The 24,030-nt window shown below is 39.8% G+C and overlaps 1 protein-coding gene across 1 annotated transcript in view; it reads left to right on the top strand.

The window, feature by feature from the left end:
* The first annotated feature begins 20,765 nt into the window (after positions 1-20,765).
* The window catches only part of LOC143421385 (uncharacterized), a 111,145-nt gene continuing 107,880 nt past the window's right edge, over positions 20,766-24,030 (top strand). Inside the window, exon 1 of the mRNA XM_076890492.1 lies at positions 20,766-20,816. The gene's annotated coding sequence lies outside the window, so the exon portion shown is untranslated. The remainder of the gene's footprint in view (positions 20,817-24,030) is intronic.

The following is a 24,030-nucleotide window of genomic DNA, read 5'->3' as shown; positions in this document are numbered from 1 at the left end:
TGATTGAGCATGCATCAAGACATCTTGCAGATAGCTGCCTGTACTGGCACCAACCTATGGCTACACCTTCAATCAGGCATAACTTTAATCAATTTCATACAGAAAGAGAGATGAATGTGTGTGCACTAGGGGAAGTTCTCTCCCATGAAAAATAGCATATACTAAATAGCGCGTACTGAATGTCTGGCAAATAAATATTACCCAGTACTGTACAAACTGTCTCACATACCTCACTTTCCATAATAAAAAAGTCTTCAAACACTTAAAGGGCCAGCTTATATAAAAAAAACCCTCTGCCCTGTATGGCAGATAAAAATTAGAATATTAGGTACCGATGTCAAAATCTCAGTAAAGTTGAATGTTTTCATATTGTTTTATTTTTTCTCTAAGAAAAACCACGTCGAACCAGCTTTGTGCCTGTGCTTGGTTATGATGGTAAACATTCAGTCTTTATTCAGTGTATAATGCATCGCTGCTTTTTTTTACACATGCCAGGTCTCTGCGTCACTGCTACATAAAGTTTACCTTTGCAACCTTCTCTGTTGCAGTTCCAACAGTTTCCAGCTGTTTACTCCAAACAGCTGCTTTCAATGTGCTGTTTGGAGGCATTTTCATACAGACCTTGGACATGGAATAATTTTCAGGGAGCCCTTAAACACTTTGCTCTAAATATGTACTGCTGGATGTAAAAGTGTAATGAGGACTGTGGTAATGTGTGGCATGATTATTTTCTTGAGAGGACAGTAGTGTTGTTTTGTTGTGGCTATTTGTAGATCCTGTATTTTGTGTTGTATTTGCTGTACTTTTTTAATACTTTGACATAGTATGGCTTCTCCTTTGGCTAGCCCTTGTAACGTGATTTGATCTCAGTGGGACTTCCTGGTTAAATAAAGGGAAATAACATGGCAGTCTTTTGGGACTGACTCACTGAAATTCTTTTTTTTTTCACCGTGTCACTGCTGCTGTTCTGCTTCTAGAAAAACTTCGAGAAAAACTGCTCTATTGTTAAATAGCAGCTCGAGTATTTACGATGTCATTAATTCTCACTGTCGTGGCAGCATGGACATATCTAGACCTGTAGCAAGTTTATTTACTTGGCACTTATTAAGACCTAGATTACCTGCAGTGGTGTACTTGCACTTGCGTTTCTCTAAAAGTTAAACAATGGCATAAAGTTAAAAGTTTTAGATAAACGGTGTTTATTACTGTCCATATGTGAGTTAGTGCAGAATTACATCATTGCTGCTACAAAGTCCCCTCTTTGTGTCTTCTTACATATTTGATTTGTCAGATCAGTGCACTGATAATGAATTGCATGTCAGTAAAAATCTTTGCTCGGTTTGACGTCCATGTCTTTGTCTGTCTAAGAATCTGCCTCAAAGTCCTCACTGTGTCACAGTCCATTTAAAATAAATGAAGAGGAGGCTTTTTTGTATAATGTTGTTGCAGATGAGGGTTTGTGTTAATGCAGGTAAGTCAGTGTGCAGAGCTTCCAAACCACAACAGTTATACGATTATTCCAACTTTCTGTAGAAATAAATACAGCTAATCAAAAGTTTCCACATTTACTTACATGTTTCGCCTGCTTCCACAGAGATCTGTGCAGAGATCTAGACCTACATCATTTAAATGCATTTATTACCTGAGTGTCACATGTCAGAATATGTTTGATTCCATATAAAACAGCACTGTGCATTTACTGAATTTGCTGCTAACACACATATCCTTCCTCAAAGGGCTTTAGCCAGTGGGATCAGTGAAAAACCCATGGTCTTGATTACATTAGAAATCTGTCTGTCTCTTCAGAGAATTCAGTCAATGCTGTATAAAGATCCGATGTGTCCCTCAGGGTTTTATCCAACAACAATAATCAGTATGAGAGAGCACATATGTATTTTCATTTGTACTGTATGTACTACATAATCCTGTATATTTTATTTGTCTGGAGTTACTGCTGTAATCTCCAATAGCGTGACCAAACTTACGTGACCTCCAAACTTACACTGGGGGGATCATTGGCTGGCGGGTCGCTGATGTTATTATGTGGACCAAATGAAAATCTGTTGGGGAATTTTCTGACATATTACACAGCTTAACTCTTAGAGTTCTTAAGGCAGAGCGGAAGTCACGGCAGGATGGCCCTACAGCTTATCCTGTTTCCAGCTATCCTGTAAAAAAAGACACGTATTAAAGACCTTCCTTTAGAGAAAATCAGATGAGATTAAAATATGTAGAGCATGTCTTTTCTATAGGGAACTGAAGAGGAGCAATTTGTGAGTTTCAGTCACGTGCTATTATAGTGCATGAAATGATTAAATGTTATTATAAATACAATTTAGCACTATGTAACATCACTACATCCTCCAAATATCCCCATAAAGTTTTCTGTGACTGAAAATATTAACTTCACAAAGGGATCATTTAAAGCGGGCGGCTCTTGTTTTGGCATATTAGTTTTGCTGGATGAATCAAACTAGCATCTACAATTATTCAAATACACCTTCAGATGAACAACAGCATATAGAATATTCCACTGTGTTGTTATTTATTAAACACAAACTAAACTAAAATTCAGAAGCAGTGTGGGGAAAAACAAAATAGCCACGATACAGTAGCTTGTAGATCCATGTTTAGCGGTAAGAACTTGGACATACCGTACTTTTCGGACCATAAGGCGCACTGGATTATAAGGCGCATTACGCGAAACAATTGTCCCTAACCACCAGAAACCCCCACGTTAACTTTTACCGAGTGGAAAAAAGTTAGCGTTCATCCTCTACCTTCACTGTGCTAATGTTATGCTAACATAGCTGTGTCGCTAGCAATCAAGTAGCACACCATTATATACCAGCCCAACTTCAGTAACCCTACAAACGTCACTGCTGTTTAGTTTTCTGTCTTCATTTATGTTGGAAGTGATAGCAGAGCTGTACGTTTTAGTTTTTTCAGAAATCTCTCAGTCAGAACATGCTATATCACGTTTAGGTGGAAACTAGCGAGCTAACTTCCTGCTAACTTCTAACTCTGTTAAATTTAATAAATTCTTTTTTCATGGATGCCTGGATATTAAACTTACCTGGTAAAGCAGCAATACTGATCATTTTATTACAGATGAAAGAATTTAGTCAGTTTATAACTCTCAGTGATGCCGCAGTGTTCATTTGACTTTGGGACCTGAAGTAGATGGCGTTTTGGACCCAGATTACTCCGCGAGGCTCCTGACTACGGCAGCCGTAATGCTCTGACAATCCATCAAGAGGTGTGTACCACATAAAATCGGTTCGAGGTCAATAAGCACAACCAGAATTCCTACATAAGGCGCACTGTCGATTTTTGAGAAAATGAAAGGATTTTAAGTGCGCCTTATAGTGCGGAAAATACAGTATTCATTTTCTGTGTTACTTTATCAGTCCCTCAGTGTGGAGAATTTTTGGCCCAATCTTTACAATGTTGCTTCAGTTCATTGAGGTTTGTGGGCTTGCGTTCATGCACAGCTCTTTTAATTCGGTCAGGTTAAGGTCTGAATTTTTTTCCGGCCATTCTGTTGTAGTTTTCCTGCTGTGCTTGGGATCATTGTCCTGTTTACCCATTGAGCTGAGCTTCAGCTGTTGGACAGATGGTCTCAGATTTGACTCTAGGATACTTTGGTGTACAGAGGTCGGGTCAGTGACTGCAGGTGCCCAGGTCATGTGGCTCCAAAACAAGCCTAAACAATTTCCCCTCCACCATCGTGGTGACAGTTGGTATGACAGCTAATCGATTCTCATTGGATTCTAATTGGTTCCGCTTTGAGAATCATGTTATTGTTGGATTATTACACATCTTACACAGAACATTCTGTAAAATGACTTGCAATGCATTTCTCATAAGTACTAGTTAACAATATTTAACAGTCCCACACACCAACACAAATCCCCATCCTAATGAGGACACGCATACACTCTTTGTCTTAGTATTTAGGTAGAAACACCAAGCTGGGAGCTCAAAGCAAATATGAAAACCAAAGAGACTTTAGAGTCGCTGTGGTGACTGCTTTACTGTAAAACAAGTTCTCCATTCCCATCCCTGGTTCAGGAGGCTTTCTCCTGGCAACCTTTGCAAACATAAGCCTTACTTATTAGTCTGTTTCTTACTGTACTTTCATGAACTTTAACATTAAACATGCAAGCTAGCTGCATTCATTAAATGTGTGTGTACAACATATAGGCACACATGCTATGTGTTAAGTAAGTAAATAATAAAATACTGGAATTATGAACGTCTTGCATGATTTGCACCATCCAGCAGGCCATAGTATTTGTCAGATAAATAATAGATACAGATGCATAGATACAGTAACAGATCTATTTACATAATTTCCTTAGAGATTATTCAAGTATTCTGATTCTGATATAATTCAAATGTGATGTTAATGCACATTAAAGACAAAGTGGGCAGAGGAAAAAGACAAAGACCTCTTTGGGTTGAAAATGAGTAGATGTGCCTTCAAACACAGTGTAAGTCATCATGAGCCACAGTTATATGTGTGCATTGGTTCATATGTTCCCACATTTCAGCTGCTGATGGTGATTTGGGGGGAGAAACTGTGGGATAACTGTCGTCTTTGCCATTCCTGAATTTTCCCATGTAATCCTATTCATTCTGTTAAAACGTTTCTGCTGTTGTGTCTGTGCACTGATGCCAGTGAACGCCTCGTGCTTAATTGTGAGATTCATATGATTTAAACCAACATTAGAAAACATCTTAACCGGTTTGACTTCATGACCATGACCCTCCCATAAATGGAGCTGAGACAATAAAACAGTTTATTTCATAATCAGTATTTTTCATGTCAGATCAACACACATTTGAGGCTCTGGAGAATATAATTTGTGTATTTGACACTAAAATACTTTAATTCATGATAAGGGAACATGTCACCCACTACAACAGTGTGAATGCTTGTTGTGTATCTGACTACAATAAAAATCGAAGGCACAAGCTTTACCGCAGCCTTACCGGGCTGTGACAGACACTCGGCAGTTCCTTCTCTGACACACTCGTTTTTTGTTTCAATCGTGGAAATGGGACTTCTTAGGACTAGGAACAGCCCTTGTCTTTTAATTACGACACACACTCAAATTAGCTCCTATTGATGCTGTTGGCTAAAACAAGTTAAAAAGTAATACGCATTAAAAGCGTGTCTAAATTTTCGTGCATCAAAAACTCGTGTATCTCTTGTATACATAATTATAGGAAGCCTCGGGGAGAGATAAGATTGAATTCTCTATCAATCAAAAGTCAGAACTGCATGTTAGTTCAATTTCCATAAATATTAATTTCTAAATACTGTTAAATTATTTGTATAGCACATTAATTCTAAATTAATTGAAAAAAGGAATCTTTGTGAATTGCATAAATGTGTGAACTACATGCAGATAATTAAGTACGTAAATATAAAATGAAAAGTTTAGATCAAACACCTCAAGCTCCTGTTATATGATCCCACAGCCATTTCCTGTCTTTAAGGCTATGCACATTAATTATAAACCTCACTCAGAGACCCAGTATTAACACAGCGTGTCATTAATAAGGAAGCGAGAGTGACATGTGAAGGTCTCACATTGTGACTAATTGAAAAGGCATCAATCATCAAGGGCCATTTTACTTGCCTCAGCACCTGCTACTGTATGGAGGAGGTCACACTTTGAACAGGATTCAGACAACTTAATCTAGACAAATTAACACGGCGGACTGTGCCAGTAGGATGTCTGCCATGTCCCTGATCTCATCCTGCTCTTTCACACAGAGTTTTATCTCATGGGATCAGGTCCATCTTGGTCCCTGCACCCCTGAGGACATTTCTGAAGATTGTAAAATTCCTTTTTTAATTTTTTTCAAAGTGTAGCATGCAGATATTCTACTAAAACTACAATCCCAACAGCTCCAAAAGTTGAAATGCTGTGCAAAAATTAAATAGAACAATCACTGAAAACCTGTATTTAGCTTAAAGAGAAACATGTCTTCATGTATGCTCAATCATCCAGGTAAGGAAATCCCAGAGAGTTGATTCTATTCATCTGGATGAAACGTTTTCAGTGTGAGAAACACATCATCACTCATCCAAGTGACTTCTTCAGTCTGACCCAGTCCGTCCCTAAAATAATACAGAGAAAACCACAACAATCAGATGAACCCCTATGAACAAGGGCTTTGGTGACAGTGGGAAGGAAAAACTCCCTTTTAAAGGGAAGAAACCTCCAGCAGAGCCAAGCTTAGGGAGAGGCAGCCATCTGCCACAGCTGGTTAAGGGTGAGTGGAAGAAGACTGGACTAAAACACACACTATGGAAGAGAGCCAGAGATTAATCATGACTAATGATTAAATGCAGAACGTTGTATGAACACATAGTGAGTGAAAAAGCAAAGTGAAGAAGAAACACTTCATGGGAAGCCCCCGCAGCCTAGACCTGTTGCAGTGTAAAGGAGGAAAATTAAAGTTAGACGTCATCCAGGTCTTTATGTTTTTAAGACATTCCTGCAGTTTAACTAATTGGTGTGTGTTATCTGCTTTCACTGATAGATAAAGGTGGTGTCATCTGCATAGCAGTGAAAATGTATACGATGTCTCCTAATGATGCTGCCTAAGGGAAGCATGTATAATGTAAACAGAATTGGTCCTAGCACTGAACCCTGTGGAACTCCATAATTAATCTTAATGTGTGAAGAGGACTCTCCATTTATATGAACAATTGGACCTTGTCAGATAGCTACAATGATACAAACCACAACCACCAGCAGTATCAAACGCTGCACTGAGGTCTAGCAGGACAAGCACAGAGATGAGTCCACTGTCAGAGGCCATAAGAAGATCATTTGTAACCTTCACCAAAGCTGTTTCTGTGCTGTGATGAGCTCTGAAACCTGACTGAAACTCTTCAAATAAGCCATTCCTCCGCAGATGATCAGTTATCTGTTTGACAACTACTCTTTCGAGATTTTTTGAGATAAAAGGAAGGTTAGAGATTGGCCTATAATTAATCAAGACAACTAGATTTTTAATCTTTGTAAGTTCAAGACTTTTATGTAGTTCTTTAACTACTATCAGTTTAAAGGCCTGTGGTACATAGCCGATTATTAGAGATAGGTTGACCATATTTAAGATTGAAGCATTAATTAATGGCAGGACTTCTTTGAGCAGTCTTGTAGGAATTGGGTCTAAAAACATGTTGCTGGTTTGGAGGAAGTAATTACTGAAGTTAACTCAGAAAGATCAACTGAAGAAAAAGAAAAAATGGTACTGAAAGTAGCTGTAGATAATGTTACGTCCGTGATGTGGTGTGAGTCATTTTTTTCTCCAATGATTAAAATTTTATCTGTGAAGAAATTGATCAAGTCAGTCAGACTAGTTAACATTAAAGGAATGGTTGGGTCAACAGTGATCTGACTGTTTGTCAGCCTGGCTACAGTGCTGAAGAGAAACCTAGGGTTGCTCTGATTTTCTTCAATCAGTGATGAATAGTAAGATGTCTGTGTAATTGTAACCGCTATTATGAAGAGGGAACCCATTTAAAGAGCATAAAACTTTTTCTACCAGGCTGCAAATGTACTTATCTCACTGAAGAGACCCATTACTGTCTTAAAAGTTTCAAAAGCAACATGTTTTCTTATTCAGGATTTCAGCTGCCCAATCGTTCAATAGCCTCTGTTGTCATATTCTCTGTGTCAAAGCGAGTCAATTTTTTTCCTGTGTTACGGCCTAACAGGCCCTCCTATCATAAGTATACTTTAAAATCAGATAAGATGAGATCAATTTATTTCAGATTTCCATAACAGGATCTAACATAAACATAGTTTTGTCTTTGCATGGAGTTTTAAGTGTGAGCACAGACTCCAGAAGTGTTCCTGAGCTCGTGCACTGATTTCCACTACAGATTCACATCTGCTTTTTAATGCAGTTCTGCATGATCACAGATCACAGCCAAATAACGGTTTGGGGCCTTGTCCCTTGAGTGCAGAGATTTCTCTGGATTCACTCAATCTTTTAACGATATTATGCTTGTAGATTATGAAATCCACAAAAACGTGAGTCTTAAATTATTAAACCATTTGCTCAAGCGGTCTCTCACAGAGTGATGAACCCCTCCCGCAGCTAAAATCTCAGTCTTACTGTGAAGCTCTTTTAATATCAAATCATGTTACCAGCAAATCATTTGCACTTTTGGAATTAAGCAAGACTTTAAAGTGGGAGTTTTCAGCTCTAACTTACTTGAGAATATTTAATTTCTTCTAAAAGTTGAACATATTATGGTCTTTGTCTGTGAAGCAGGCAAGTTTGCATCCAGCATTCATAGTTAATCTCCTTTTCACTGACAGTGTTGTTTAACTGGCCTTGAGGGACTTTATCATCTTTACAAGCAATAAGCAAGCGCTCAGATCAGATTCTGGTTCAGGAAAAAATAAGAAATGAAAGACAGTGTATGAAATATAGACAGTGTTTGCACTGCAGTGAGGGGATGAATTAAACTAAACAAGTAAATTCATAACAATTGAATTTGGTGTATAGGATATTTTAACTTCTTTTATTCTATACTGCTTTGTAGTTGAAGGTAGACTTCATGCCACTGATTTGTGCCACAGTGGATGTATTTGCAGAACTATATACTTTTGTACATAAAATAATTTAGGTTTATTTATCCTACTACACCGCAAGACCGCATTCTAATGATTCTGCTGATTCTAATGAAGATGAAGATGCAGTGGATTGTATTACATACTAGAAATCACCGCTAAAACGTCTGCTTCAAAACAAACTTTCAGATGGGATAGCAGAAGGAAAACATTTCTGCCACCAGATATTCAGCTCACTTGATTTCTTCACAATTTAATATGCCAAATAAATCCTCTTTCATAAGTCTTTGAAGCTTTATTCCTGTGACTGATCTGCTTTTTCTGTTTTATAGCAGCCAAATGACAAACACATTAAAAGAGGAACAAAGGGAGAAAAGAAGTCACTGAGCAAATATGCATTTTCCTTATCTAATGGCGATTTAGATTATATCACTAGATAATCCTTATGCATTTTATTAAATTATATTTATTGTTTGTCTCAGTCAACGTTCATGTACTGTGCAATGGATGCAATGAGTACAATCCACACTAAAACAGGAGAATTGCATGCAGGAACCTCTGATCTTGGAATGACCGTGAACTACAGAGAAGTTCTGGGAAATGAGAGAGGTAGCAGCTCTGGAGACGGGATGAGAGATCATCAATAACCCACCGCCCTGCACTCACTTCAGTGTTTTCCTTTCTACACTTGTCATGTATTTTTCATCCCCGTGTCCCATCGGCTCAGGATAGGTCACTCCTGAGCGGCGCTCCTCAGCAGCTCCAGCTGAACAGATGTTGGGAATGGCAGATGAACACAACTTAGGACCCACATATGCTGCACAATCAGGAGTGTGGAGTGATTTATTCATAGAAGTGAATAATGTAAACACACTTTTTAGTGAGCGGCAGTCTGCTTTGGGTGTGTGTGATTCGGTTCAATTTAAGACAAACTGATGTTAACGTCACAGGAAATAACAATCATGTCTCATGTCGGGGAAAACTGCACAGATGTGGAGAAATGAGGTTTCTCTGAGATCGCTGAGATCTTACAGCTTCCTAACCTCTATTTTATATATATTTATATAAGATCTTATATGTAATTATACGTTTAGGGCGCTTTGACTGTTGTGAATTGAAGGTATACAAATAAAACTGGATCCTGCAACAAGTGTGACATGATTTAGCCGTCATGATCTTTGGTCTATTACTGGATTTTTAGCCTTTTTAGAAGATGTTTAAGATAAGATGTGTTCTGCTTGGTTTTTATCATTCTTAGTTTCTTTATGTTACGTTGAGGGTTTGCCAGCTGGGTGGTGACTTTCTTTGTGGCATTCACATATTCTGCCCATGCAAGGTGGGTTCTTTTTATGTACTCCAGCATCCTCCCACAGTCCAAAGACATGCTGTTAGTTTAGCTGGCGATTTTAAATTGGATTCTAAATTGTGAATGTGAGCGTCAGTGTTTGTCTGTGTTAGCCCCGCGACAAGCTGGCGACCTGTCCAGGCTGAACCCTGCGTCTTGGCCTATGACAGCTGCAACCCTGAAGTGTATAAGCAGTTAAGACGGATGGATGTTTGATTTCATTTTACATCCCTGTACTTTTAAATTTAGTATCTCTTATTGCTGAGTTCTTATGTACTGTGTTTTAAGTCGTATTTTTGACACTGATGCTACTGTGGGAGGTTTTTTATCCATGTTTTTGTATTTTGGTTTTGCCATTTTTATCTCTCAGTGTTTCCTGTTGCTCTCTCCGTTTTGTATTTCTCTGTTCGGATGCATCAATTTATTCATCTTTCAGCATATTTTTTGTGTTTTCGTTTAAATAAATTTGCAAGAAGTTTCTTTTTCACCTTCTATGGCATGTATTATGAGGTATTGTGTGTATAGATTTTCGAATGAAAATGAATTTAGTCCATTTTGGAATAAGGCTGTAACATGACGAAATGTTAAACCAGCAATGTGAACACTCTCCTGATGGCTGTATATGACACCCCGGGAAGGATATAGTATATCTTCATTTAAGTATATCTTATACTGAGATATTCAGTTTACTAGCAGATTAGAAAAATGTCAGAAAATACTGTAATTACAAAAGTTTATTTAAGCGAGGCAGACCTTACTGTAAAGGGAATGCCAGCATTCCTGCACGGTTAATTCGAGCTCCCATCTTCAGATGCCTGTGAGAAAGGATCGGATATCTCAGTGGAGCCACTGGAGGCACCGAATGAGTTAATTATCTGCCTCCCATCCGGTGAGTTAGATTGTGCTGTTGAATGGTGAATTAGATATCTAAAATGACCAGTGCGATTGTAATGACAGCTCTCTGTAAGAATCATTTCATCTGCCTACATTACTTTGGAAGACGTGATTAATGAAGCGCAGCGTCCTTCACATTTTTCACCCACTCTCCCTCTCATTCCCAGATATACTGATCTGCTGACATTTACTTAAGTTTGGGCTAATGTATTAATTCCAAAGATAATTATTCAATATACTTTTGTCACTGTTGATATAGCTCAGTGTCACCCTGCGTGCTCTCCTCTGAGAGTTTCTATATGACTTTGCCAGATGGGAAGCGGGCTGCTGCAGAAATCTCGTTCTATGAAAAAGGCCATATGTGAGAAGGAGCACAGAGAGAAAAACAGACGTGAGGAACATGGTTTCTACAACAGAGGCAGACAGAGTACAGCTGATTTATTTCTGATGCACCAGGCAGTGATGGAGATCATAGATTAGGCTAACCAATCCCTGACATATGAACATTCACCATGCAGTCAAAAAATTGGTTTAAAACCAGTAGTAAACAAATAATAACAACACTAAGTCTTCATTAGTTACTATGTAGCTATAAAGATGCATGTAGCCACCATAAAATAACCCACTGGTTTCTGAACTGCTGTTTTAAAGGCTTGCATTTCACATCAATAATATTTCCGATGTTTTGGCAGATTTGATCATTTCCCAGTTATCAGTCTTGTTCTCGTCACCAGAAGGCTCAGATGGTGATTATCATTCATTCTAATCGTGGATAAATGGAGAGTGTACTGCCTTAGCTATGACTGGGCAGTCAGTTAAACTCCTTCCCACATCAAGACTCTGATAACAAGATTCCCGGTTCACAGGTTTAATGACACAGGGAGAGGTGAAACTGCAACATACAGTACAAGGCATAATCACGTTTACTTATTCACCATGTAAATATATAATGATGAAAATATATAACCTGTTTTTTTAATACAAGCCAACATATAATATTCATATGAATTACTTCCCTTTTTAACTCAAATACAAATATTAAATTATGATTCTAACAACTTTTGCTGTGATGAATTCCTGTAATTTGTTTGTAATTGCCCTTTAACTAACTCCATAAGCGATTGCTAGCGTAAATTGTAGGAGATTGTTTTTAACATTAAACTTGCAGAAAAATCGCCTTCAAAGAAAATGATCCTTACATGCACATAAAACATAAAACACGTCTGTACATACACACAATTCTACCAAAGGCATAGGATGTATGTGGATGCCGCTGAATTTAACTAGCTAAGGCCACCATGCTGCACAAGCCTTCTCCTCAATTCAGGCTACTTCCTTTTTACATTCCAACATCATGTCCTATTACAGGCGACACTGACAGCGGTCCCCAACCTTTAAGGTGTCGTGGATAAGTACAACAAAATAAAATAATACAACCAAGACAAAAATTGTGGTACTTTGTAAATATAATAATAAACGCAAATTCACTCTGTATCTGTGTAACTTTATTAGATAGATAGATAGATAGATAGATAGAACTTTATTAATCCCTCGGGTGGGATATATATATATATATATATATATATATATATATATATATATATATATATATACACACACACATATATATAAATACAGAGACAATATAAATAAAATATACAAAGGGGATAAATAGAATAAATAGGAATAAAAATAAAAATACAAGTGAATTGCACATTTCAAGTATTGAGTCTATTGCACCGTTGACTATTTACAAAAGTATTGCACAGTGAGGTGAAGAGGCACTACAGCTTAGTTGTTCCCCCCTCCTTTGTCCTCCTGTTTCCCCTCCCTCTCCCCTCCAGAGAGGAGTTAAACAGTCTGATGGCGTGTGGGACAAAGGAGTTTTTAAGTCTGTTAGTTCTTGTCTTTGGGAGAAGCAACCTGTCACTGAACAGACTCTTCTGGTTGTTAATGGCCGTGTGCAGAGGATGCCTGGCATTGTTCATAATGTCCATCAGTTTCTTTAATGTCCTTTTCTCTGCCACTGTCACCAGAGTGTCCAGCTTCATGCCGACCACAGAGCTAGCCCTCCTGATCAGTTTCTCCAGCCTGGATGAGTCCTTCTTTGCTGTGCTGCTCCCCCAGCACACCACACCACATTAGCAGTGTCCTCCTGACAACGCTGAGAGTAATGTCCTCCTCTCTGCCCCTTAATGCTCTCTGTTCGCTATGGTAACGCATAAATATTTCTTTCAAAATAAGACGCACAACTACAACACGGGAAAAGACCCAGGGAAACCGGTGCTGTTTTCTGTTGTTCCTGTTGTATTTGTTGTATTTCCTCTGTTTCTAGTGTGTGCTGCTTCTGTGTTCCTGAGTTGTGTTAGTCTTCATGCTTTACTTATTTGGCTCAGCTTTTGTTTTTTCCCCTCTTTGTTGCCCTGCCTTCACTAGGTTCACCTGTGTTTGATTGGCTCCACCTGTGTCTCGTTCCCACCTGTTTCTTAACCAGTCATTACTGTGTGTATGTATCCGGTTTCACTTCTTGCCAGAACCAATTTTTTGCTCATTTATCAATAAAAGACTTATGAAATCCTTATGATTGTTCTTTAGTAGCAAAGTGTATGAAGTGAAGCTGTCAGTTTACTGATACCACAGTCCTGCTCTCGTCTATGAATCCATGACTCGCATCTGTGAGGCGTCGACCAAACGAATACGATCACAGATCCCAAGTTTGTTTTGCGAGATCTCACAAAAGTCCGGCTTAATTTTTTTTCTCTCCCATGTCCCTTGCGGGGCTCCGTACTTTAGAGAGGATGAAGCCCTCAGCATTTAATTAGGACATCGCCTGAGTAAGGAGTTTCTGACCTGTCCAGCTGTGAAGCAATACAAGCTACCACGAACCAAAGAGAAGTTATAATGCTTCTGTTTGTATGTTCACATGCAGCATTGAAGCATCAGCCCCTAAATTATTTGGAATAAATGTGTCAGTCGCAGTGAGAATAGCCACTGCAGACTTTCCAGGCAGAGAATGGGACTCTTTCTAGAGCTGAGTGGAGCTTTTATGCATGAAAGGAAACTAGGATCAATTTTTCAAAGATCACTGGAGTCATCTGTCAAATAGCACACTCAGCCTTTCAACAAGTTGGACTGCCAAAACATCTGGCTGAGCTATAGCCGCTCAAGTGGGATCCACATGCCATCAACTTTTTTTCTCTTAGATTTGGTATTGTCAGCACTACGACATATCCCCTAAGGAGCTGGAGTGCAACAGGTGTGGGGCTGAATGGGAAACCTATGAGAAATAACTTGGCACAGATTTATATTTCCCTTCTAAGTGTGATAAGACGGCATTGTGAAATCTGAAGGAGTGCAGGAACCTAAAACTCCCACTGAGGATTGAAGCTGATGAGGTGAAACCAAAACCTTGTGAAGAAATCTAATCTTTATAATATATAGTCTGTGATAGTGCAATCAAACATGAACATTAACTGAACATAACCAGATGTTTAGTGATATATTATCTTCTGCTTCTTTTCTGTCTGCTCTGGGGGTCATAACTCCATCATTCACATGAGGATCATAAAATGTATTCTCGTGTTTTTCTTGTAATTTGAGTTGTTTACATTCACTGGTCTATTGTTTATCTACAGTTTGACCACAATTCATGGATTTCCTACCTAAAACAGACTTTTATCAATGTTTTGACACCCATATGAATGACAGCAATGGATTATACTGTATGAGCTGGATTGAGTACTTCAACTTGAAAACCAAATTTTCCAGGCTTTGTTAGTAATTAGAGATACAGTACACCATTTTGGTGGGTTTTTTGTAACCAAACTTCAAGCCCAGGGGTCAGATTTGATTATAAGATCAACAGAGATGGCACACTCGTACGACAGGGATCTGTCAGTCTGAAGGTAGACTGTTTGCGTGGGTTCTCTCCGGGCACTCCGGCTTCTCCCACGGTCCAAAGACATGCAATTAGTGGGGTTAGGTTAACTGATAGGTGTGAATGTGGGTGCGAATAGTTGTCTATGTGTTAGCCCTGTGACAGACTGGCGACCTCTCCAGGGTGTACCCTGCCTCTTGCCCTACAGTAGCTGGGATAGGCTCCAACTGCCCACGACCCTGACAAGAATTATCGAACGAGAATGGATTTATCAACAGTGCTGTTGACTATTTTCTATTAGATTTATACAACTAAAACTCTTTTTGCCTTCAGTTTGCAACATTTCAAAGCTTCTGGTGCAGAATCTGGGCCCTTTCCTCAGATCACCAGTCACTGTTTGCAAAAGCAGATAAACATCTGCAAAAAACTAAAAAGAATTTAAATCACCATCAACTTGTTTTTGAGATTTAATGTAAGCACATGCAAACTGTGATTTGCTCAAGTAGCATTTATTTACATGCCAGTCCTGCTCAAGCATGACCGGTCAACAGAACGACAAACCAGAAACTGGAAACCAGAAGGATGTTTTAGTTGTTAAAAATCTTTGCTCAGAGATATTTGTCTACAGAGATTAGATTTCTGCCATTTCAAATGTGAGTAATTGTATCACAGCAGTGTTATAAATCAGTAATTACATGGAAATGACACATAATCAAAAGTTCAGTAAAAGCTGTACAACTGTAGGAGTCTGATGCATTATGTCAATGCACTGATTTTGTTTAAATGGTCACAATTTAGGTCAAAATATGTCTTTGACTGTTATCTTTAGACTTTATTTTGTGGTGTTAAGAGTAACTACGGGGACTGAAAGGGATGCTTTTAAAAAATGTAAACAAAAATGAATGAATAGGAAAAAATACCACCAGAGGTAATAACAATCAGCCAAACTGAAGCTTAGAAGATAAGCAAAGGAATCAGAGGAGCCATCAAATGCCTGGGCCATCCTGATCCAGAAAGGAATGTGGCATCAGGAATCTGTTTGAGTTGGAAACAAAGCCTCTGAACAGAATTTCCTTTTTGCATGTCAGTCGACACAAAAAGCAAAACAGCAGGAGCTGGAGGAAGCCAGAAGAAGAGCGCATCACAGCAGCGTGCTCGTCAACCACACAGCAAAGTCGACATCACAGCAGTGCACGCATCAGTGGGGTTGTGTGTCCGAGGCCATCTTGCAGATGTCTTTGTTGTGTCCTCTCTCTCCGGGCTGACTTGGCCACTGTGTTTGTGTGATAGATACTAGGAGACACGGGGGGGCTGTCTGTAATATTTCAGCAGCTGTTTCCTTTATGCAGCTGCACCGCTGCAGACAGGACACTTCAAATCATGCTCATCGCTGCCACCACTGTGTGTGTGTGTGTGTGTGTGTGTGTGTGTGTGTGTGTGTGTGTGTGTGTGTGTGTGTGTGTGTGTGTGTGTGTGTGTGTGTGTGTGTGGCAGTCCAAAGGGATCTAGTCCCTGACGTCATAGTGAGACTCAACAGAGTCACGAGGGACACCCTACATCTATCACTATGGATATGATCAGCACAGGTTCACTGCAGAGAGGGCAGGTCGTGTTTGTGGGAACAGAGCATCACTAGCTGAGTTTCTATCCTTTATTCAGTTTTTTCTTCTCATCTAAATACTGTTTTAATTTCAGTTTTATTCAATACTCTTTGTGAGCAAACTTGCACATTTGACCTTAATGAAGTGTCTTCTCTGCAGCAGCTCTAACTTATGATTGATGTTCTGGGGGGGTGCACCTTTGTTTGGCATGTGCACCTCCCAGAACAGGTATTAAAAAAGAAGCCTCCTTTTCACTTGGATTAACAGTACAGTAATAAGCTGTCACTTAAAAAATGTAAAAAATATAAATGACTATATATATGAGCAGTATTTCTGAAAACAGTGGCAGGTAGCTGCATATCTGAAGAGAAGACTAAGTGGATGACAGAATATGATGAGTTCTTGCAAACACTGAACCAGATAGTTTACATTTTAAACTTTCCTAAATGTAAGACTCCCTCACTTTTATATCTACATTCATTTAAATTTTCTCAGACTAGACGTTTGACTTGTTAGAGATGTGGCCCCTCACCTCTGCTGACTCTAATCTCCGAACTGGACCTCAAGCTTCAGATGTTAGCGCCTTTTGGAGCATTCTTAACCTGACGAATAATATGGACTACTGTGCAATTGCACACCTCTGCAGAAGTGTGTGCGACGGTTCTGGTGAATGCAGTTCTAGTAGTCATTCAGCACTTAGAAGATATCTGTGTCTGCGTGTTCCAGCCTTATGATACATGGATGCAGGTGGGTGACCAAGCTCGCTAATATTAGGTGACAATGTAAAACTTCAACCGTCTTAACCCATTTTTTTTAAAAATAGCATAGCAATGGCCTTGATGCTAGCATCCAGGCTTCAAACTAATATCCCCAAAGGCACTGGGTCACTCTATCTGTCTTTCATATACAGTTTATAGGCCAGACTAAAGATTAATGAATGGAAAGACAACAGTTGTTGTTGATGAATCGAGAAAAGTAAAGCAAAAATTAGCATTGTGTTGTTATTCCCATCAAAATCCTGCAAAAGATGATAGATAATAATACAATGGGGCCAACAAATCATGAAATGTGGCCCGCTCCGTTACTAGGCTCACACAATCATCATCGATGACAGCCTTCAAAAACACGTACCCATCGAATGCCTGTGTCAACAAAGATTTCTCCCAGCCACAACGAGACAGCCCTCTTTGATTTCCTCATTTATTTTTCATTTAAAGCTGAAACCACATTGGTGTGCCCATGAAAAATACAGATTTCACCCTTGTCCAGTTGGGGGAAAAAGATCCAATGAGGCAGAAAGACACATCAACAGGGAGGAGAGGGCAAGAGAGGAGAGAGGGGAAAATACACACAGCGTGTCCTTTGAGCCGGTGTCACCCTGCTGGGCGGAGTTTGACATTCAGACCATGCGACAAGGCTCGGCCCAGGGTGGACGGCCCCCCTGCAATATTAACTCTCATTTGGAGAGCAGCTGTGGCTATGAGCATGAAACATTGAAGGAAACAGCTGCCATGGATCCAGTGCCATCGCACCACCTCTCGCACTGTCTATTAAAGCGCCCTCCCTACTGTTCCCTTAAGCCTGCATGAAAAAAAAGCACACAAACTGGCTCTTATTCCTCATGTAATTTCCCCTCTAACTTCAGTCTCAGGGTGACTTAGTCTGTCTGTGTGAGGCTTCAGTGGCCTGGGAGATATCCCCAACATCTGGACAACAAAAAGTGCTTTCAAAGCCTCACTGTCTTAAAGACTGAGTGGGCTGTGTGTGACTACAATCAAGGAAATTTCTTAAAAGTGTGGCTAGACAAAGACCAATAGGGTGTAGACAAGGAAATGTTTTCTAGATGTTCTAATGCTGAAAGTTTGATGAGCACCAGGAACAATGAATGCTTTATTCTTATGAAAATGTTAAGCATGTTTTTTTAAAGATATCAGTGGGACCTCCGAATTGTTTCTCTGCTCTTTGGAAATAATTTGGTCTCGTCAGCTTCATCGGGCATGTTGACACATGGTGGATTTCTTCCTCTGGGTTTTGGAGTTGATGCTTCAGTATCTGTAGCTGTTTTCACACGTGCACTGCAGCCCTGAAAACAGCTGCATGTGAGAATACAAATGTTGGACGTGGTTGGATGTTTATGTGTTTAAGCTCTGCACAGAGTCTGTGTGATATCTAGTCACACCCATGTAAAAATATGGCAGGTCACTGTCAGCGCAGTTCACAAATGGTGAATGCTAAATGAACATGAAGAGTGCCCTTACAGCTCAAAGCACGCACCGGTACTGATACACAGTATTATACGATGTTACCTTTGTTTCTTCCTTTTCTTGTTCGGAAACTTCAGGACCAGCTCATCATTGCTTGACGTTGACTTTAAACATATTTTCCCACAAACACACAGCCCGTTCGTTGTATGTTTACTGTATATGTTACACAACAGACTGCTCATTTGTATGCTCAGGGTGTAATGGCCTTTAAGTGTGTGTTAAAATGTTACCAACTTCTTCACAAGGCTGTTAGATGTTTCCAGCATGATCTCTGTTGCTCTCTGTCACTGATTACAATAGATGATATCGACGTATTGAGTAGTCTGGAAGGCAAGGTACTGATACTGACATTCGGTGGAGTCAGGGTACCAACTCTACATTGGTACCCTCAAAAAAAAAAAAATCCTAACTCTCTGCTTCTTTTTCTTTCAGGGTGTAACACATGTTGCACGTGCACATGTAAATACTGATTTTGACTGGAACATTCAGGGCCTCACAAGCCCAAAACCGTGCAGGGCTGTGGCTATCACTCTGAAAGCTATAGAAGCTCTCCTTCCATTTAACTATCACACATTCATAAGACGTTCAGTGTTTTAAAAGACCCTTGCCTTGTAAAGTAGCTCCTTAGAGACACATGCTAATTTACTTTAGCTTTAGGAGGGGTGGAGGGGGGTGACAGCAATAAAGGTCGTCTGTGATTTCTAGTGACAGGCTGAAAGTAAGTGTACAGGCGTATGAACCTGAAGCTCCGCAGGGACCTGGACCCCCTGGCGTTCTCCTAGTAGCTGTACAAGCTCCCATCGTCCGTGCAGTGTGTCAGTGACTGATTCAAAGGCAAATGGCTCTGAATTATTGATCAGTCGGATCACTGTAGCTGCGGATTATAACCGTGCGAACACTTTCCCGTCTCTGCTTGTGTGTTTAGCCATAATGAAAAACAGCAGCTCACAAAGTGACAAAGAAACGTCATGTACAACAAGAATACGAATAGATTCCTCCCAGAGAGCTCGTGCTGCCATCATCAATGTAAATGAGGCCCTGACTCTTCGCCAGAATCGTGGACAATTAAACTGTTATTAATTATTCAAGAGTGGAAATAATTGATCAGCAAGGTTGAAGTGGCTGTGGATTGTAATGGCATGGGCAGTGCCACTTTCACAGGGGATAATTAGCAACAGGGGTAATTACACTCACAGCCAATTTGTAATACCAGCGTTTCTTAATGCCTAGTGTGTACGCCGCTGTCTGCGGGCAGTATCAAGCTTTAAGCTAACAGATTTTCTTTTTGCTCTGCATTTGACACAGATGATCACAGTCATTGGTTGGTGGTGCTCCCAATTACTGAGCAGCTTCCTTATGGAAATACTACATCCAACTTTTCAAAATATTAAAGTAGATTTATTTTTAGTAGTTTTAGTTGACTACCGTATTTTCGCACTATAATGCGCACTTAAAATCCTTTAATTTTCTCAAAAATTGACAGTGTGCCTTATAATCCAGTGCACCTTATGTATGAATTCTGGTTGTTCTTATTGACCTTGAACTGATTGTATGTGGTACACAGCGCTCAAAAATCTGTCAAAAAATGTTTTAGTCCAACTTTGGTAAGCTACGAAGCCGCACCGCTTGATGGATTGTCGGAGCATTACGGCTACTGTAGTCAGGAGTAATCTAAAGTCAAACGAACACTGAGGCATCATTGAGAGGTAAAAACTGTCTGAATTATTTCATCTTTAATAAAATGGTCACTGTTGCTGCTTTACCAGGTGTAACAATTAAGTTTAACATCCAGGCATCCATGAAAACAGAATCTATTAAATTTAGCGGAGTTAGAAGTTAGCAGGAAGTTAGCTTGCTAGCTTCCACCTAAGCATGATATAGCACATTAGAACTGAGAGATTTTTGAAAAAAATTAAAACTTACAGCTCTGCTATCACTTCCAACATAAATGAAGAGAGAAAAATAAACAGCAGTGACGTTTGTAGGGTTACTGAAGTTGGGCTAGCTGGTATATAATGATGTGCTACGTGATCGCTAGCGACACAGCTATGTTAGCATAACATAACCAGTGGAGTTGGAGGATGAACGCTAACTTTTTTCCACTCGATAAAAGTTAACGTGAGGGTTCCCAATGGTCAGCGACAAATGCAATCGCATGGCAGGATGCTGTAAACAGACCAAACTTCAGTCAGGAGAACAACTGAGAGAATCCATCCACAATACGAGGTTAGTCATTAATATACTGCAACAACATGGGAATAGAGCAGCTGCAAGAGAATTCAACATTAATCAATCAATGGTACAGAAGTGGAGGAAGCAAGAAGAATGAGTTGAGTAACGTTTGACTTATATGACTGTCTTGTTTCGCTTAATGTGCTTTATGGTCCGAAAAATACGGTAAATACTTGGAGACGAAATCTAAAATTGGTTCAGACTTAAATATAAAGTGTGAAAGTTTGCTGTGTTTTTACTGGTATGTGGTTTATAAGGAGTCTTATTTTCCTTCCATTTTGTCACCTTTCAAAGAGGAACAGGGAGCATGGGAGCTAGCTTGAGTCGGAGCACTTACTGTAAACTCCCAAGAGCTTCAGGGTAGTATGTGAGTGTGCATCTGCACTGCTGATAATGCTAACCAGATGCAGTCATTTCCATCCACCATCCCCTGCCATGCTTTGATCCATTTCCATATTGACTGGTCACCTTGGTCGTATGTGTCTGAAATTACCAATTAGTACCTTGTTTCCACTCGCCAACTGAGGAATCAGGGATGATGTGTCACTGCTGAGAAGGTGATTACTGAAAATTATAGGCCTGTGCAAGAATTCACTAGTCAGAAACGTGCTTGTAGAAACAGCAGTATTTACTTAGTTACAAGACTAAATATTTATATATGTATTTTTGGTGCAGCACATTGCTTTTCTGGCAAAATAAATTCAGTATGTAGTTATAATCAAACTATAGTATGATTATAACTACACTGAGCTCAGTCAACACTTCACATAGAGATTCACATACTGCAACACAGCTGGGCTCCCACCTCTCAGAGTGCAGCTCTTAGTCAGTTTTCTCTTAATTATCAGTGCCGAATGTGCGACGCAGTGATGACTCAGCCTTTACTACCGCTTGACATTAGATAACACTATGAGAAGTTGAACTACAGTAGAACTACCCTAAGCATAAATGTGGTTTGTCAGATTGAATATGTTTATATGATATACAAACTTTTTGGTATAAGGTGACACTTCTTCACACCTCACTGTTCATGGAAAAGGTTTTGTATTCAGTCCAGAACTGGGTATTCCCAGTTTGTCATTCCGGGTTCTGTTTTTTGTTTGAGTTGTTTGTGTCGTGTCAGAGCTTGATGCGCTGGTTTACAGCAATAGTGCAAAAAGTCTCTGTGTGTGAAAAGGATCCCTTGGTGTCACATTTAAATACATTTCTTGTGTCATTTTTTTTTAATATGCATGGTTACTGTTATACGAGCTACTGGTAGTGACCAAAAGAACAAGATCACGGATGCCGCTGCTCCTCCACATCGAAAGGAGCCAGTTGAGGTGGTTCGGGGATCTGATAAGGATGCCTCCTGGGCACCTCCTGGGTGAGGTATTCCGGGCATGTCCCACAGGGAGGAGGCCCAGGGGCAGACCCAGGACACGCTGGAGGGATTATATCTCTCAGCTGTTATGGGAACCTGTTCCCCTGGATAAGCTGGAGGAGTTGGCCGCGGAGAGGGAGGTCTGGGCTTCTCTGCTTAGACTGCTGCCCCCACAACCCGGCTCCAGATAAGCGGAAGAAGATGGAAGCTTAGATGGATTGATGGATGGATGGTTACTGTTATAAACTGAGTATTTTAACTCAAACCAAGTAATGTACCTTAATCTAACTAAGTAGGTTTTGGTGCCTAATCTTAACCAGTGAGGGAAAGAAAACGTAAAAAGTAATTCAGTCCAAAGGAATCAGCAATTAAAAACAAGGTGAAGGCAACAACGGTACAAACACAACACAAATTATTGACACAACACAACATCCATGAAATGACCAACATATACAAGTCTTTTAATTCATTAGTAAACCCCTCATTGATGAAGCACTAATTAAATAATTTTCTGCAGCTATGTCAGACTGCTAATAAACACCATATTATCCAGACACCTTTTTGAGTTAGAATCTCATACAAAGAGCTGCTACTCACAAAATAATAGAAACTGCAGAGGCGGTTAACTGAAAAGTAAAAGCACAATGAATCTCATTATGCTATATGTTTGTTCCTGTTCTCTTTATTGTCACTGTCTAACACACTCTCCTCTCTCCGATTGGGCTGTCTCTCATTTCTCTCATGATTCATTTCCAATGTGCCCTTTGCAATTAAACCCGGGGGTTCCTCACTTAAGACCGACAGGCCAGGGGAGGCGGGTGTCAGCTGAGACCATCAGTCATGCATGGACGCTGCTGTGTGGCTCTGTGGATGTGATAAAAACCAAAGCAAGGCACTGCAAACAACTGCTGCTGTGCACGCACGCACACACACACGAATACACATAAACAGTCAATTATCAGTGAAATAGCACAACACTCTCTTTCTTCTGTATACTGTTTCCCTTTCAGCCTCTTCCACATCACGTCGTGTTCCCGACTCTCTCCCCGTCACTCTCTGTTCCCCTCCCCTCTCCCTTTCTCTCTGCAATCTCTCATCGTCGCTTTAGCACATTAATTGACTCATTATTCCAATTCGTACTCGGGGAGGGGGAAGGGCCCGTTGATTAACGAAGGCAGATGCCCAGTCTCTGCAGAGGAGCTCCGGATCGCTGTTGTTTGTCCCGTACGTTTACAGGAGTTATTAGAACAGCTCGAGACTGCTGGCTCGAAGGTAGAGGAACATGTAAATGTTCTGACAGTCACTGTGATGTGTGTGTGTGTGTGTGTGTGTGTGTGTGTGTGTGTGTGTGTGTGTGTGTGTGTGTGTGTGTGTGTGTGTGTTAAATGGGTGATTGTTTAATTAGCACATTAACGAAAAGATAACTGCACCAATTTGATTATTTGTGGGATTTGTGGAATAGTTATGATGAGGAGTGAAAAAGGTGTCGTTCACAGTGAAAATTAAGAATATGTGAAAATTGTGTGGTAAACAAAGATAAAACTGAGATGTGATCATCACTGTTTGTTTTTTGGGGTGATTTTTCTTTTTTGTCTTTTTTAACAAAACCTAGTTTGAAAAGTTTTGTTCCTTTGAATATCCTCTGTAGAAGGAGAGGCTGTATAAACTGCATCCTTTAGGTCAGCAATGTTTGTCCATTTAATTCAGTTGTTTCTTTTTTCTGGCCCAAAATAAAAGTAGCAATCATGATCTGCCTCATTGCAGCATTGGTACACTTTTGATTTTTACATCTTTTGTCAGTTCATATCATTGCAGCCACATCATCTTTGAGTTTTGGATGCAACT

The sequence above is a fragment of the Maylandia zebra genome, linkage group LG12 (genome assembly GCF_041146795.1).
Source record: "Maylandia zebra isolate NMK-2024a linkage group LG12, Mzebra_GT3a, whole genome shotgun sequence".
Taxonomy (NCBI): Eukaryota; Metazoa; Chordata; class Actinopteri; order Cichliformes; family Cichlidae; genus Maylandia; species Maylandia zebra.
The sequence above is the reverse complement of the archived record's forward strand: the minus strand, read 5'-3'. Positions and strand labels throughout refer to the sequence as shown.